Below are 16,150 nucleotides of genomic sequence, written 5' to 3'. Positions count from 1 at the left end.
GACACAGAGGTAGCCACAGCCGTGAACTACCGCACTGTACACTGGTTGATAAAGAGATAGTAGTATACTCGTAACAACTAGTATGACACTATGACGACGGTATAAAGAAAGAAAAAAAAATACCACAGTTAGGTGGTATATATTATAATAATAATACAATTATGGATGGACGGACTGCCTGCCGACTGCCGACACAGAGGTAGCCACAGCCGTGAACTACCGCACTGTACACTGGTTGATAAAGAGATAGTAGTATACTCGTAACAACTAGTATGACACTATGACGGTATAAAGAATGAAAAAAAAACCACGGTTAGGTGGTATATATTATAATAATAATACAATTATGGATGGACGGACTGCCTGCCGACTGCCGACACAGAGGTAGCCACAGCCGTGAACTACCGCACTGTACACTGGTTGATAAAGAGATAGTAGTATACTCGTAACAACTAGTATGACACTATGACGACGGTATAAAGAAAGAAAAAAAAATACCACGGTTAGGTGGTATATATTGTAATACAATTATGGATGGACGGACTGCCTGCCGAGTTCCGACTGCCGACACAGAGGTAGCCACAGCCGTGAACTACCGCACTGTACTGTGTCTGCTGCTAATATAGACTGGTTGATAAAGAGATAGTATACAATACATACAACAATATACTACTATACTGGTGGTCAGGCACTGGTCACCACTAGTCACACTGGCAGTGGCACTCCTGCAGCAAAAGTGTGCACTGTTTAATTTTAAATTAATATAATATTATGTACTCCTGGGGGCTCCTGCTATAACAACCTGCAGTGCTCCCCAGTCTCCCCCACAATTATTATAAGCTTTGCCTTTTATACATTGATGTGCAGCACACTGGGCTGAGCTGAGTGCACACAGACTGAGTCACACTGTGTGACTGGCTGCTGCTGTGTATCGTTTTTTTTCAGGCAGAGAACGGATATAGCAGAGAACGGATATATTATATTAAAATAAATAAAAGTTAACTAACAACAACTGCACTGGTCACTGTGGTAAACTCTGTCTGACTCTGCACAATCTCTCTCTCTCTTCTAATCTAATTTCTAATGGAGAGGACGCCAGCCACGTCCTCTCCCTATCAATCTCAATGCACGTGTGAAAATGGCGGCGACGCGCGGCTCCTTATATAGAATCCGAGTCTCGCGAGAATCCGACAGCGTCATGATGACGTTCGGGCGCGCTCGGGTTAACCGAGCAAGGCGGGAGGATCCGAGTCTGCTCGGACCCGTGAAAAAAACATGAAGTTCGTGCGGGTTCGGTTTCAGAGAAACCGAACCCGCTCATCTCTAGTTTATATGAAGCTGACAGGGAGGAGGGCATCTGGGATAATCTGCACTTTAGGGGACATGTACTAAGCGGTGATAAAATTGGAGAAATGATCCAGTGGACGACCAATCAGCTGCCCTGTATAAGTTTATGCTATGCAAATTATAAATGTTACGTCAATGCTGATTGGTTGCCATGGGCAACTTCTCCATTGGCTCACTTCTCCACTTTTATCACTGCTTAGTACATGTCCCTTTGTTGTGTAGTTATTAATGTGTAACAAATAGTTTAACAAAACCAAAGCATGTATAAACGTTGACCATTATGTAACCCCTCCCTACTTACTACTCCCGTGGGGATGTAAGGTTACCACTATGTATGGCTAAAGTGTGCCTCCACCCAAGCGGTTTTAATGTGGGCTAGCTTGGGACAGCCCTTAGTATGAAATGTTACTAATGATGGTAAACCATAAATGTAGTACAGTATATACTATTTCGTTCACCTTACCTATGTTCTCCTTTATTGTATTACAGATGGGCACCAGTGAGTTTCTCCGGAATCCCGAATGACAGGTAAGTTGAGTAAATATAAATACCAAACATCCAACCACTTTTTTTTGTGTATTTGTATTATGTTATTTCACTAGTATAATTATAGCTCCATAAACCTGTCAATACAACTATACTCTATAATTATACAATAAGGTTTGCATGCACTACAAAAAAACAGGGGAAACCGGTCACCAATAAAATAAAATCTCTGGGCCCAAATATTATAGGTCACAGTTAAGCTTGCGCAGTTGCTAGAGTAGTACTCTTAAGATCCCTACCCTCAAATGGTTCGTAGGTGCACACGTTGGGGCCCGGTAGACTATGCGAAAGAGTAGCTGAATACGTTGGGATGACAAAGGTACTTATATCTTCCTAGGGTTATAGAGTCTAATGACGGGGAATAAGGTGAGTTTGTTCCAGATCTCCTAGTGTATCAGTCGGATATATGGACCCCGACGGAGTAATCAATTTCCCGTGTCCTTGATGCTATTTGAGGTTACCAATAAGGCTCCACCGGTCCAGCCGATCCTCCCGTTGACAGGGTGTGGGGGTATCCACTTCACTAGATACTCTAATTAATGCATTACCGCAGGAGGCCTTTTCCTTAGTACCACTTTGCAGTTCTCCGGTGGTGCCGGGCACTGTCTTCCTGACACTATAAGTCTCTCGCCCTGTGTCGAAGATGCTAGGCTGACCCTAACAATGAAAAGGGATAGCGATATGTGGTCGTCCCTCTACGGTGCAATCTCTCCGCACTTACTTACATATCATTGCATAGCCCTAGGTGGAAGGTAGACCTCCTTGGGACAGCTCCTCCCCCGAGGCTGCTCTGAAGAAGGACGCTCCTGTGGTAATTCCTTCCCCCAGTGGCCACTTCCCTGATGCTGGGTCCTGCCACTTTAACTAGAGTGAAAATCTGAGAAACTGAGTCCATCCAAAACTGCTGAAATGTAAGAAGCCGAAATGGAGCCTGAATTAACAGAATTGCAGCACTGTCTTTGGCTAATAAATATTACAGGGGTCTGACGAATGAGAAGAGGTTTCTCTGGATTTACTTTCAGGGAGTTACTTAACCAGTGAGGTATTATCAGGGAAATACGGGATGCTATTCGCCTTGAGCGGACAAATTATATAATAGCGGACCTCCCAGCGGCATCTATGGCGGCAGTAAGTTCCTTATGTGGTTCCACATCTGACTGAGGTAATCCAAGAAATGGCTTCAAGACAGTGCACAGCTAAATATTTTGGTCCCTTTGCACTGCTAAATGTCAATTGACTTTATTATGGTTGTCTAAACCCTGCGGTGCCTAATATTAGCCCTAGGGTACTGTAATTTAACAACTCCCCTTCTTTATAGTGCCACTGTGCTAGGTGAGTTATCAACTCCCTTCAGTGAGAGGCCTTTCTCTGGTCGAGGATCAGTCACTGTACTCCCATTGTACCTTATATGGGCTTATCTTACTGTCTCCTTCCTGGGAGTATATCTGCCCTCAATCACTGTCAAGGAGGGAGTTTACCTCCCAGTAGGCGTCTCCTCACCGGAGCTTTAGATTAGTGCCGCCCAGCCAGGCCTCTCCTTTCAGTGAGACGTCACTCACCGTCGCCCCCTCAGACAGCGTCCTCGGCCGTGATCATCCGCTCTCCGGAACCCGACCACCGCACTCTCCTCTATTCCCTCCTCTGCAGGTGAAGTTCTTTTGGGGAAAGGGTACTGCGGGGTAACCAGCTCAGTCGAGCGAATCCGTCTCTCTTGGCTCTCTCCTCACCTCAGCTGTTACCGCTCTCCTTCTTCCTTGGTCATCACTGTTACCCCCCTGCACGCTGTTCTTCTCCCTCTCTCTCGCGCCAGCCCCTGTACCCCTCCTCTACGCACGAGGGGAGTCTAGAAAAATCCGTCATCCAGTTTTCCAGCCCCATAGAGCTATTATACCTCAGTGTTTTTCTGTTTAAAGTTCAGAGGGATTAAAATGGACACATACATATAATAGTCATATTCCTCTATTTACAATTGGGTTACCTTATGCCACTATGTACAATATTATCTATATAACACTATTTACATTCCTTATCCAAATGGTTATCATCATAGGGGGCTACACTCTCCCCCTGGTGAGTACACTTACTGGAATAGTGGACATCACCATTTACCCCAGTGCTATACAGTTCGCTTGGATAACGACCTGGGATATACCCAAAATACGGCCATGATGCTATCATGTGGGGATTAAATACTAATGGACTTTCAGTTGGCGTTCCTAATTGATCATAGGTGAGTATTCTAGGTGGTTTGCGAATCCGTTGAGGCCTAGGTAATATCACAGTTTGATTAGACCCAGTGCTTAACTCTTCCCCAGAATCACTCCTATTATCCCACTCGTCACGTACTCCCCATCCCCCATCATCTCCGATAACCTCATCCTCTAATTCCCGGGGATGGGAAGAACAGGGTACTATGGATTCAGAAGATACATCTCTTATAACAGAATGGACCCCGGGATCATCATCCTTATCTTGATAGTAATATCCAGGGGCATACCCATCCACCTTGACTTCATTCTCCTCTTCCCTCTCATCAATATAATCAGAGAGGTCCAGCCTAGGTATGGATATCGGAACATCGGGAATCCTACTGTCATCCTTATTATGGTCCATCTCCTCCCACCTGATGTCCTGCGCAATGGGAAGCAGATGTTGCCTATGGTATGTAAGTACAGGTCCCCTCCCATCCACCGAGACTAATTGGTATACTGGAAGGTTAGGCAACTGTTTCAGCACAGTATAAGGTTCATTCTTCCATCTGTTATGTAATTTTTGCTTCCTGGGTACGCCAAGGGCTCGAATTAGGACTTTATCTCCTGGCTGCAAACACTGCTCTTTGACCTTGCTATGAAAGTGGGCATCATTTTTTTTTTCCATCTTTTGTGCCGTATTTTGCGCCAATTGATAGGCATCCTTTAGTTGTTGCTTAAGTTGCTTCACATACTTAGTATGGGAGGGGGCCGATATTGAGTTAGGCTGAGTTCCCAAACACACATCGATCAGTAATCGTGCCTCCCGACCAAACATGAGGTAATAAGGCGTATACCCTGTGGATTCATTACGGGTACAGTTATATGCATGAACCAACGGAGACACATGACCACGCCATTGCTGTTTTCGTTTAAAACTCAGAGTACCTAGCATGTTTAGTAGAGTCCGGTTGAATCTCTCCGGCTGGGGATCCCCTTGAGGGTGGTAGGGAGTGGTTCGCGACTTCTGGATTCCACAGCAGTTACACAATTCTTGAATTAACCGACTTTCGAACTCTCTTCCCTGGTCTGAATGTATCCTGGCTGGCAAGCCGTAATGAACGAAGAATTTCTCCCATAACGTCTTGGCAACGGTCACAGCTTTTTGATTTGTTGTTATATATGCCTGAGCATACCGTGTAAAGTGGTCGGTTACCACCAGGATGTGACAATCCTGTCCTCCGGGACTCTCAAAGGTTAGGAAATCAATGCATACTAATTCCATTGGCCCGGAACTACTAATATGCACCATTGGAGTAGATTTCGTTGGGAGGGTCTTCCGAAGAATACAGCGTCCACAAGTGCGACAGAAGTGATCAATGTCTTGATTCATAAAGGGCCAGAAAAATCGGTCTGCTACTAGTCCTTGTGTCTTGTCATACCCTAAATGACCATGCTTATTGTGTAGCGATTCCAACACCATCTGTTTGTACCTGGTAGGCAATATCATTTGCAGTCTAATGGTTCCATCATTTTTCTGGACTTTCCGATACAAGACTCCCTTACTCGTGATCAGTTTTTTCTTTTGTCTCAATAAAACTCGTGACACCCGAGACAGCTGAGATCGATTAATGTTCAATTTAGGGTCTTTTACCAATTGTAATATGGGAGAAATGTCTGGATCAACCCGTTGCTCTTGGGCCATTCTTTCTCGGGACATCTTCCCAAGCCCGTCCATCTCCGCCTTACTCAGCCAACAATAGGAAGATGGTATGGATCGGTCTGATGCTCCTATCGTTAATATAGCCGCCATCTCTAAGTGTCGGTTGATGCTGATATGCTGACACAATCCCCTCACTGCTGCCGCTGGTAGCTCAATCCAATCATCTGTTATACAATATTCATCTCCACGGGGCATTCTGGACAAAGAGTCAGCATCCTGGTTATTGGCTCCGGGACGGTACTTGATCGTAAAGTCATAGGTGGTTAGAGCCGCTAACCACCTATGTCCGGTAGCATCCAACTTAGCTGAGGAATGAATATACGTTAACGGATTGTTGTCTGTTTGTACAGTGAAAGGGACTCCATAGAGGTAATCATGGAACTTCTCACTAACAGCCCATTTTAAGGCTAAGAATTCCAATTTATGAACGGGATAGTTCCTCTCACTAGGGGATAGCCCTCGGCTGATATAGGAGATAGGTCTTAACTGTTGTTCCTGTACCTGATACAACACTCCCCCCAGACCATCATAAGAGGCATCGATATGCACTTCATAAGGGAGTCCTGGTTTGACATAAGCTAGTACGGGGGAGTGGGTTAGCTGATGTTTCAAATGGATGAATGCTTCTTCACACTTGATAGTCCACCTCTCTCCAAAGGGCTCCTTAGGTTTATAATATTGCCCATCTCCCTGCGGTTTACGATGGTTATTATTCTGGATCGGAGGATACCCTCTTGTCAGTTCGGTTAAGGGTTTTACTACTATAGAATACTGTGGCACAAATTTTCTATAATAACCGCAGAATCCGAGAAAAGATCTTAAGTCTTTAAGGTTATCGGGTCTAGGCCAATTCTTTACGGTGGCAACTTTATCTGGGTCGGTGGATATCCCTTGTCTACTCACGATATGCCCAAGGTACTTAACCGAAGATCGACAAAACTTGCATTTCTCAACTGACAACTTCAGTCCTCGAGCCTGCAGTCGATCTAATACTTTGAGCAACCGCTCATTATGTTCCTGCAAATCTTTACCAAATACGATAATGTCATCCAGATATACGAGTACTTCCCGGTAGCACATATCTCCTACCGTCTTTTCCATCGTTCTCTGAAATGTGGCGGGTGCTCCTTTTATGCCTTGGGGCATTTTCAAAAACTCAAAGAAGCCTATGGGGCAAATAAAAGCGGTTTTTGATCGGTCAGCCACACTCATTGGAATCTGATAGTATCCGCAGCGGAGATCAAGAACGGAGAACCATTGACTCCCCTGAAGACAGTCTAATGCCTCGTCAACTTTAGGTACAGTGTACTGATCTGGTACTGTGCGATTATTCAGGGTGCGATAGTCGATGCAAAGTCTTATCTCTCCACTTTTCTTACGGGCGACTACGATAGGGGAGGCATAAGGGCTCTCTGAATCGGCAATGACGTTGTTTTCCAATAAACTTCGGAGGTGGGCCCTGACGTCCTCAAAGTCAGCGGGAGCTAACCTCCTCGATCTTTCCCTAAAGGGGGTATTATCAGTCAGCCTGATGTGATGCTCTACCCCAGAAGCAGTCCCTAAATCCCAATCACTTTTGGAAAAAACAGCATCCCTCTTCCGAAGAAGTTCCAATAATATTTGTTTACTCTCATCATCAACATCACTTCCCTGAAAACACAATTCCAGATCAGTAAACACTGGTGGTATATTACCCCCATTGCTAGCCTCAGCAGCATCCATAGTTATAAGGCCCTCGAGACAATGACATCTGGGTACCTCGTCACAGATGTGATGAGCGGGTGAATCAGACTTTTCCTTATCTTGCTTCTCACACCACCGACTGAGATTTCGGAACATGTTGGTATTGGTTCCCACAATCGCTGATAGCTGCCCATTGTCCCCAGGTGAATCAGGACAGACTAAAGCGATGAAGGGCACAGTATCATTGGGCGAAATCAATCCGGGTTCAAAGGTGATTTGGGTGGCTATATATCCTAAATATGGGTATTTCTGCTCACTTAGGCCCCAAACAGTCAGGCCATGGAGTGGCTGTATGGGGACATCAGACAAATGGTCACGGTACCATGATTCGAAGACAATGGATACTTGGGAGCCACTATCCATCAAAATGGTGCAGCCCTGCCCATTAATCATAGCTTTCACCATTGGTGCCTGTCCCATTAGACTTTCGGGTATGGTGGCCGACCACTGGGCACTCCCCATTGCATAAATATTTATAATTGGGGAGTCTGTGAGGGGGTCACAGCACTCCCATTGGAGTTTTCCAACGGAGTCGTTCCTCTCTGCTCCAAGTTATTGGAGTTGTTGTAGCTCCCCCTTCTTCTTGATCCGGTAACCAGGCACTCGAAGGATTTATGACCAATCTGTCCACAGCTGTAACATGTAATTGAGGGTCGGTTTCCACTTCCCCGCATCATTCTTCTTTCCGATCTCGGGGCCCAATACTGACTAGAATGGACATCAGTTTGTAGCGCGATCAACTGATCTATTTTTTTTGTTCTGTTCTTCCAACAATTTTAACAATCGTTCGTCTGCCGTGGAAGAGGAGGGGGTAGGTAAAACAACCTTCACTTTCTTGATGGTATTTTCTCTAGTTTCAATTTGAACTTCTTCCAATTTGACCTCTTTGACTAATTTCGTTAAAGTAGGGGGAGGTCCAGTAGTCCTAGTACATCTCAATCTCTGTGCCACAGGATTGTTGGTCAAGGCCCCTTTTAACACTTGTCTCATTCGACTATCATCGACAGATGCATTGCCTATACCACCTTTGTCTACAATTTTGTAGATTAATTTATCGACTCTATAGATGTAATGGGTCAACGTCTCGCCTGGTTCTTGAAAGGTTCGGTTTAATCTCGCCATCAAATCCCCCACTTCCTCGAGGGTACCGAATGAAAAATCTAAGGCCTCTATATAATCTTTTAGTGTGGCTGTCGACTTGCTTCTCCTGGTAGCCTGAATCACCCCCATAGCTGGTCCTCGGAGGCTTTCCACTATGCGCTGTTTTTTTATATGTTCAGGGCACTGCCATTCCTCCGAATGCTGAACAGCCGCTTCCCTCCAAGAGTCATATGTCTCTTCCCCAGCTGGCACGGGGATAATCCCAGAGAAGATCCGTAACCTACGATATCCACCTTCATAGTGCCAGCGTTCCAGATGACTGACCATCTTATCCACCACTCGTTCAACCCCTGTTCCCACAGTATCATCCTTATTCTCTGGGGGCCCAGTTTCCTGTCCAGTTTCCATAGCACCGGTAGTCAGACACTCCCCCGAGGGGGGTACATCTATCCCATGGTCTCCTCTAGAGGTAGCTTCCTCATCAACCCTAGGATTCCCGTTAGGCCATAACACCAGAATCTTACAACCTGGAACCTCTCCCACTACCACCCTGCTTGGTATTAAGGTCTTGTCCAGCGGATTTCGATTACTGATTAGCATGGCGAAAGTCTCACCACTGTGCCCTTTCCACCGGTCCACCAGGCAGGGCTGGCTGATACCATACAGTTTACCCACAGCTGTTAGTACGGCATCATCACTGACATTAGACAGATTTCCCTTTAATCCGAAACTACATAGGGGCTCTACTCCCTTTTCTTCACACCAATGGTGGATATCATTGCCCGATATCTCTTCCATGTTTTACCAGCTGATTACCGACTACGTCTGAGCCTCTGGGATCTCAGCAGTGCCTCCAAAATGTAACCCCTCCCTACTTACTACTCCCGTGGGGATGTAAGGTTACCACTATGTATGGCTAAAGTGTGCCTCCACCCAAGCGGTTTTAATGTGGGCTAGCTTGGGACAGCCCTTAGTATGAAATGTTACTAATGATGGTAAACCATAAATGTAGTACAGTATATACTATTTCGTTCACCTTACCTATGTTCTCCTTTATTGTATTACAGATGGGCACCAGTGAGTTTCTCCGGAATCCCGAATGACAGGTAAGTTGAGTAAATATAAATACCAAACATCCAACCACTTTTTTTTGTGTATTTGTATTATGTTATTTCACTAGTATAATTATAGCTCCATAAACCTGTCAATACAACTATACTCTATAATTATACAATAAGGTTTGCATGCACTACAAAAAAACAGGGGAAACCGGTCACCAATAAAATAAAATCTCTGGGCCCAAATATTATAGGTCACAGTTAAGCTTGCGCAGTTGCTAGAGTAGTACTCTTAAGATCCCTACCCTCAAATGGTTCGTAGGTGCACACGTTGGGGCCCGGTAGACTATGCGAAAGAGTAGCTGAATACGTTGGGATGACAAAGGTACTTATATCTTCCTAGGGTTATAGAGTCTAATGACGGGGAATAAGGTGAGTTTGTTCCAGATCTCCTAGTGTATCAGTCGGATATATGGACCCCGACGGAGTAATCAATTTCCCGTGTCCTTGATGCTATTTGAGGTTACCAATAAGGCTCCACCGGTCCAGCCGATCCTCCCGTTGACAGGGTGTGGGGGTATCCACTTCACTAGATACTCTAATTAATGCATTACCGCAGGAGGCCTTTTCCTTAGTACCACTTTGCAGTTCTCCGGTGGTGCCGGGCACTGTCTTCCTGACACTATAAGTCTCTCGCCCTGTGTCGAAGATGCTAGGCTGACCCTAACAATGAAAAGGGATAGCGATATGTGGTCGTCCCTCTACGGTGCAATCTCTCCGCACTTACTTACATATCATTGCATAGCCCTAGGTGGAAGGTAGACCTCCTTGGGACAGCTCCTCCCCCGAGGCTGCTCTGAAGAAGGACGCTCCTGTGGTAATTCCTTCCCCCAGTGGCCACTTCCCTGATGCTGGGTCCTGCCACTTTAACTAGAGTGAAAATCTGAGAAACTGAGTCCATCCAAAACTGCTGAAATGTAAGAAGCTGAAATGGAGCCTGAATTAACAGAATTGCAGCACTGTCTTTGGCTAATAAATATTACAGGGGTCTGACGAATGAGAAGAGGTTTCTCTGGATTTACTTTCAGGGAGTTACTTAACCAGTGAGGTATTATCAGGGAAATACGGGATGCTATTCGCCTTGAGCGGACAAATTATATAATAGCGGACCTCCCAGCGGCATCTATGGCGGCAGTAAGTTCCTTATGTGGTTCCACATCTGACTGAGGTAATCCAAGAAATGGCTTCAAGACAGTGCACAGCTAAATATTTTGGTCCCTTTGCACTGCTAAATGTCAATTGACTTTATTATGGTTGTCTAAACCCTGCGGTGCCTAATATTAGCCCTAGGGTACTGTAATTTAACAACTCCCCTTCTTTATAGTGCCACTGTGCTAGGTGAGTTATCAACTCCCTTCAGTGAGAGGCCTTTCTCTGGTCGAGGATCAGTCACTGTACTCCCATTGTACCTTATATGGGCTTATCTTACTGTCTCCTTCCTGGGAGTATATCTGCCCTCAATCACTGTCAAGGAGGGAGTTTACCTCCCAGTAGGCGTCTCCTCACCGGAGCTTTAGATTAGTGCCGCCCAGCCAGGCCTCTCCTTTCAGTGAGACGTCACTCACCGTCGCCCCCTCAGACAGCGTCCTCGGCCGTGATCATCCGCTCTCCGGAACCCGACCACCGCACTCTCCTCTATTCCCTCCTCTGCAGGTGAAGTTCTTTTGGGGAAAGGGTACTGCGGGGTAACCAGCTCAGTCGAGCGAATCCGTCTCTCTTGGCTCTCTCCTCACCTCAGCTGTTACCGCTCTCCTTCTTCCTTGGTCATCACCGTTACCCCCCTGCGTGCTGTTCTTCTCCCTCTCTCTCGCGCCAGCCCCTGTACCCCTCCTCTACGCACGAGGGGAGTCTAGAAAAATCCGTCATCCAGTTTTCCAGCCCCATAGAGCTATTATACCTCAGTGTTTTTCTGTTTAAAGTTCAGAGGGATTAAAATGGACACATACATATAATAGTCATATTCCTCTATTTACAATTGGGTTACCTTATGCCACTATGTACAATATTATCTATATAACACTATTTACACTCCTTATCCAAATGGTTATCATCATAGGGGGCTACAATTAGTAACTAGAAATGTTTTTTTTTCTCCCCATACCCCATTTTCTTCCGAGTTCATCTTGTTGTCGTTCCTTGTGACACCAATGGGTAAATTTACTAAATTGTGAGGTTTTTAGGAGTGGAGATGTTGTCCATAGCAACCAATCAGATTCTACTAATCATTCATGTAGCACCATTTTGCAGATAATAGATTTAGGGCTAGATGCATCATCGCTTGGAAAGAGTGAAAAAGTATCAACTGCCAGTATCAACTGCCATTTTTTCAAACACAGCATGTGACATGGCAGTTAGGAGCTGATTGGCTGACACCTTTTCACTCTCCATTTTATCCCTTTCCAAGCGATGATGCATCTAGCCCAAAATCTGATTGGTTGGTATGGGCAACATCTACACTGCTATAAAACTCACACTTTAGTAAATTTACCCCCGTGATTTTTAGGTAAAAGGGCTCCATAGGGGCTGCTTGCCAATTCAGCAGACAGCAGCGACAAGCACAGACCTAGCAGAGCCCTTTCCTCCTCTCCTGTGCTAGGTGATGATGATGATGACGCCCCCCCCCCCCCCCCTCATGTGATGTCATGGGCTGCCAGGAACGGGGGCATAGAACTGTGTGTAGGGAGAGTCTTAGAGGCATGTCGGGCGTCTCACTAAGCAGTGGGATGACCTTCTTAGCAAGACTAGGGCAAGAGCCACGGGGCAAGGTTGGGGCCACTCCCTTGGCGCTGACCCCACACTCCTAGTTACAGCCCTAGCTTCATGGCATAGTTGCCGACTTTATGGCTGCTCTCTCCGGAAGAGAGCAGCCAGCTCGGCTCAGCAGGGGGCGGGGCAGTGACGCATACCTCCCAACTGTCCCGATTTTCGCGGGACAGTCCCGTTTTTTGGGGACTGTCCCGCTGTCCCACCCGCGGGCCGCAGTGTCCCGCGGTGGGGGGGGGGGGCAGTTGGGAAGCTCATGCACACAGCGTCTATTCAGTGCAGACAGGGAGAGGGGGCATGCCCCCTCAGTGATGAAAATTGGGCGTGGCTCACGATCGCGGGTGCTCCATGAAGCCACGCCCCCTTTACATAGGTCACACCCCCTTTTCACCACACGTGTGGCCCACTTACAGCAAAGACAAAGTTGGGAGGTATGGTTACGTGATATACAGAGGGGGGCGGGCCAGAGATGGAATGGGGCGTGGCTGATGGATTGCGTCATGTAAGCCACGCCCCCCACTGCGTAATGCCGCTATTACCGGCATTATACTGCAGGGGGCGCGGCTATGATGACGCGATTCAGCACGAATTGCGTTATCGACTGCCCATACCGCCCACTTTACTCGCTAAGTGGGGGGCGGGGGGACCCCAAAAATCGTGATACTTGCATGCTCTTCCGGGGGGGGGGGGGGGGGGGCGGGAGGGTCACCCGATTTTCGGGAGCCTCCCGGCCATTCCGGGAGAGTAGGCAAGTATGCTTCATGGTCCTTCCGCATGATGGTCCTATTTAGTGACAGATCCTTTCCTGTGGGTCTGGGTGGTCTGTAAATGTGAGCAGGATCAGGTTTCCGCATATGCATACAAATAAACAAACCGGGCAGCTTCTGGGGACTGCAGTGGCTGCCGCGGCTAGTAGCCGGATAGGGCTGTTGTTATAGCAGAGGAGTGGCTTCCAATTGGTAGCGCTGTCTCTGCTATTGCAGTCTGAACTGGCAGTCCCAGGGGGAGAAAACACGTCCAACTGGGACTTCTTGTTCATCGAATGAATAGTAGAAAGCACTTCCAATAGGAAGCCTCCGTCAGTGCACTTACTGGAGTGGCAGATTTTACTGGGGTGCTGCATAGGTCTGCCGCAATTGTAGTTGATACCTGTTCCCAAACCTCTTAGATTGTAAGCTCACCTGGTCAGACCCTGATTTAACTTCTGCTTCATGTCATTGTACATCAGTGGCATGCAGTGAGGTCAGTGGCTGGTGAGGCACTGCAGCCATAATGTCCGCCGAATCCTGCCGATGACCCCTACTGCCGCCGAGCCAATGCCCGCTACTGCCCCTGAGCCAATGTCTGCTGCCACAGCCAATGGCTTACAAACGCGCCCACCATCAACTGACCCAGCCCTCCGCCACTAATTTGCATCACTGCATTCTCAGTCACTGCCGACAATAGTCAAACACTTCCGATAAAGCATGGAATTCGTAATAAAATTGAGCTTTTTGCTGGTGTGTTGTGATAGTCATGCACGGATCAGTGAGATCCGTGCATGCTTATCTGTGGAAAAGGGTGTGAATGGGTTAAAATTTTAAAAGAAATGCGTGGGGTCCCCCCTCCTAAGTATAACCAGCCTCGGGCTCTTTGAGCCGGTCCTGGTTGTTTAAATACTGGGGGAAAAATTGGACAGGGGTTCCCCATATTTAGACAACCAGCACCGGGCTCTTAGTCCGGTCCAGGTTCCAAAAATACGGGGGACAAAAGATGTAGGGGTCCCCCGTATTTTTAAAACCAGCACCGGGCTCCACTAGCCAGAGAGATAATTCCACAGCCGGGGGACACTTTTATATTGGTCCCTGCGTCCGTGGCATTACCCCCCCCCCCCAACTAGTCACCCCTGGCTGGGGTTCCCTGGAGGAGTGGGGACCACTTAAATCAAGGGGTCCCCCCCTCCAGGCACCCAAGGGCCAGGGGTGAAGCCCGAGGCTGTCCCCAGCACCCCTGGGCGGTGGGTGCCGGGCTGATAGCCATAAGTGTGTAAATAAAAAAGGATATTGTTTTTTGTTGTGGAACTACAAGGCCCGGCAAGCCTCCCCCACTTGCTGGTACTTGGAGAACCACAAGTACCAGCATGCAGGGAAATAACGGGTCTGCTGGTACCTGTAGTTCTACAAAAAAAATACCCAAATAAAAACACAACACACACACCGTGAAAGTAAAAATTTATTAAAACACACTTACGCACTCACACATACTTACCTACATCCCACGCCGATAATCACGTCCACTTGTCCAGTAGAAACCAATAGGGGGACCTGTAGGGGAGAAAAAAGTAAAAAAAAAAAACAAGAGAGGAGAGAGAGAGAATAAACAGGTGAGAAAGGGCGGGGTGTACTACCCTCTCCTGCAGCATTAACTGCCTTTCTCTGCGCTCCCCTGACATCTCCTCGGTAACCTGGCTCCTCCCCGTCCCAGCGATGTTATTCGCTTCTTGTTGTTCACATGCACCACCTCCTCACCGCTGCAGCCACTCAGGACTCAGCATTGCGGAAGAAGCGCTGAGCCTTGGTATTCACTGGCGACACATGTGCTCATATCACATCATCCGGAGAGGTAGCTGTGACGCGGAAACAACAGGAGCGAATAGCAGCGCCAGGACGGGGAGGAGCCAGGTTACCGAGATGTCTGGGGAGAGCAGAAAAGGCATTTAACGCTGCGGGGGAGGTTAGTACATCCCACCCAAAAAATGACACAAGGAATGGGAAAGAGATGAGAAAGAGAAGTGGGAGGAAGGAGTACAGAAATGAGCTACTTATAACAAAGAAAATAAAAATACATTTACCATGGAGGGACAGGGGGAGGGGGAGCGAGAGAGTGTGTGTGAGAGTGTGTGTGAGAGAGAGAAAGAGAGTGAGAGTGTGAGTGGGAGAGACGAACCTCGGATCAGACGTGCAGCTTCCGGACTCCAGGGTGACTCCAGGTCCTCTCTTGCCGGCGGAAGCAGCAGGTGGCTTCTGTAATCATCGGGCCGCTGCAGGGGAGACAACTACACAGAGGAGGGAGGCGGAAGGCTCCAACCCTCCACCAGGTGTGGATCAGTAGCAGCGGCCACCTCACATTCCGGCGGGGTCACGGAGGTTAACGCACCGGCGGCGCCGTGATAACAGGACAGGAGGAGAGGGAGGTGAGCGACGCCGCAGCATGTGGGTGATTGGACCAGCGGATCCAGCCCTGGATCCGCTGTCCAATCACATCAGGCCCTGTCCCAGAGGCACTTCTACTAGTGCCGCTGTATCGTCATTTTTTCAATGGGCTTTTGCAGCCCAGTCCTTGGCCCCGCCCCCCACTTTATGCCCATTAACACTAACAACGGGAGGCACTGCTAGCAGTGCCTCCTATACTAGTCTAAAGTCTCAAAATTATTAGAGTATTATAACGAAGATACATATGACACATAATCTCCTATATAATAGCCCTATTCTGTGACCTTGTGATTCATTTGCTAACGCTGGGCGGAGTCACAACAGTGGGCGGAGTTATTCAAATGAGTCACAGAGATCTGGCCAAATCTACAGGAGACTAGGAGCAGAAGCAGATAGCATGGGCATTGGGCATGTCACAGGCAGGGGTGC

At 47.5% G+C, this 16,150-nt stretch overlaps 1 long non-coding RNA gene across 1 annotated transcript in view; it reads left to right on the top strand.

Annotated features, from left to right (window-relative positions):
* The first annotated feature begins 1,834 nt into the window (after positions 1-1,834).
* LOC134957396 (uncharacterized) overlaps positions 1,835-16,150 on the top strand; it is a 248,514-nt gene continuing 234,198 nt past the window's right edge. Inside the window, exons 1-2 of the long non-coding RNA XR_010186583.1 lie at positions 1,835-1,875; positions 9,717-9,755. This is a non-coding gene — a long non-coding RNA (uncharacterized LOC134957396). The remainder of the gene's footprint in view (positions 1,876-9,716; positions 9,756-16,150) is intronic.

Source organism: Pseudophryne corroboree, chromosome 9 (assembly GCF_028390025.1).
Source record: "Pseudophryne corroboree isolate aPseCor3 chromosome 9, aPseCor3.hap2, whole genome shotgun sequence".
NCBI lineage: Eukaryota > Metazoa > Chordata > Amphibia > Anura > Myobatrachidae > Pseudophryne > Pseudophryne corroboree.
The sequence above is the reverse complement of the archived record's forward strand: the minus strand, read 5'-3'. Positions and strand labels throughout refer to the sequence as shown.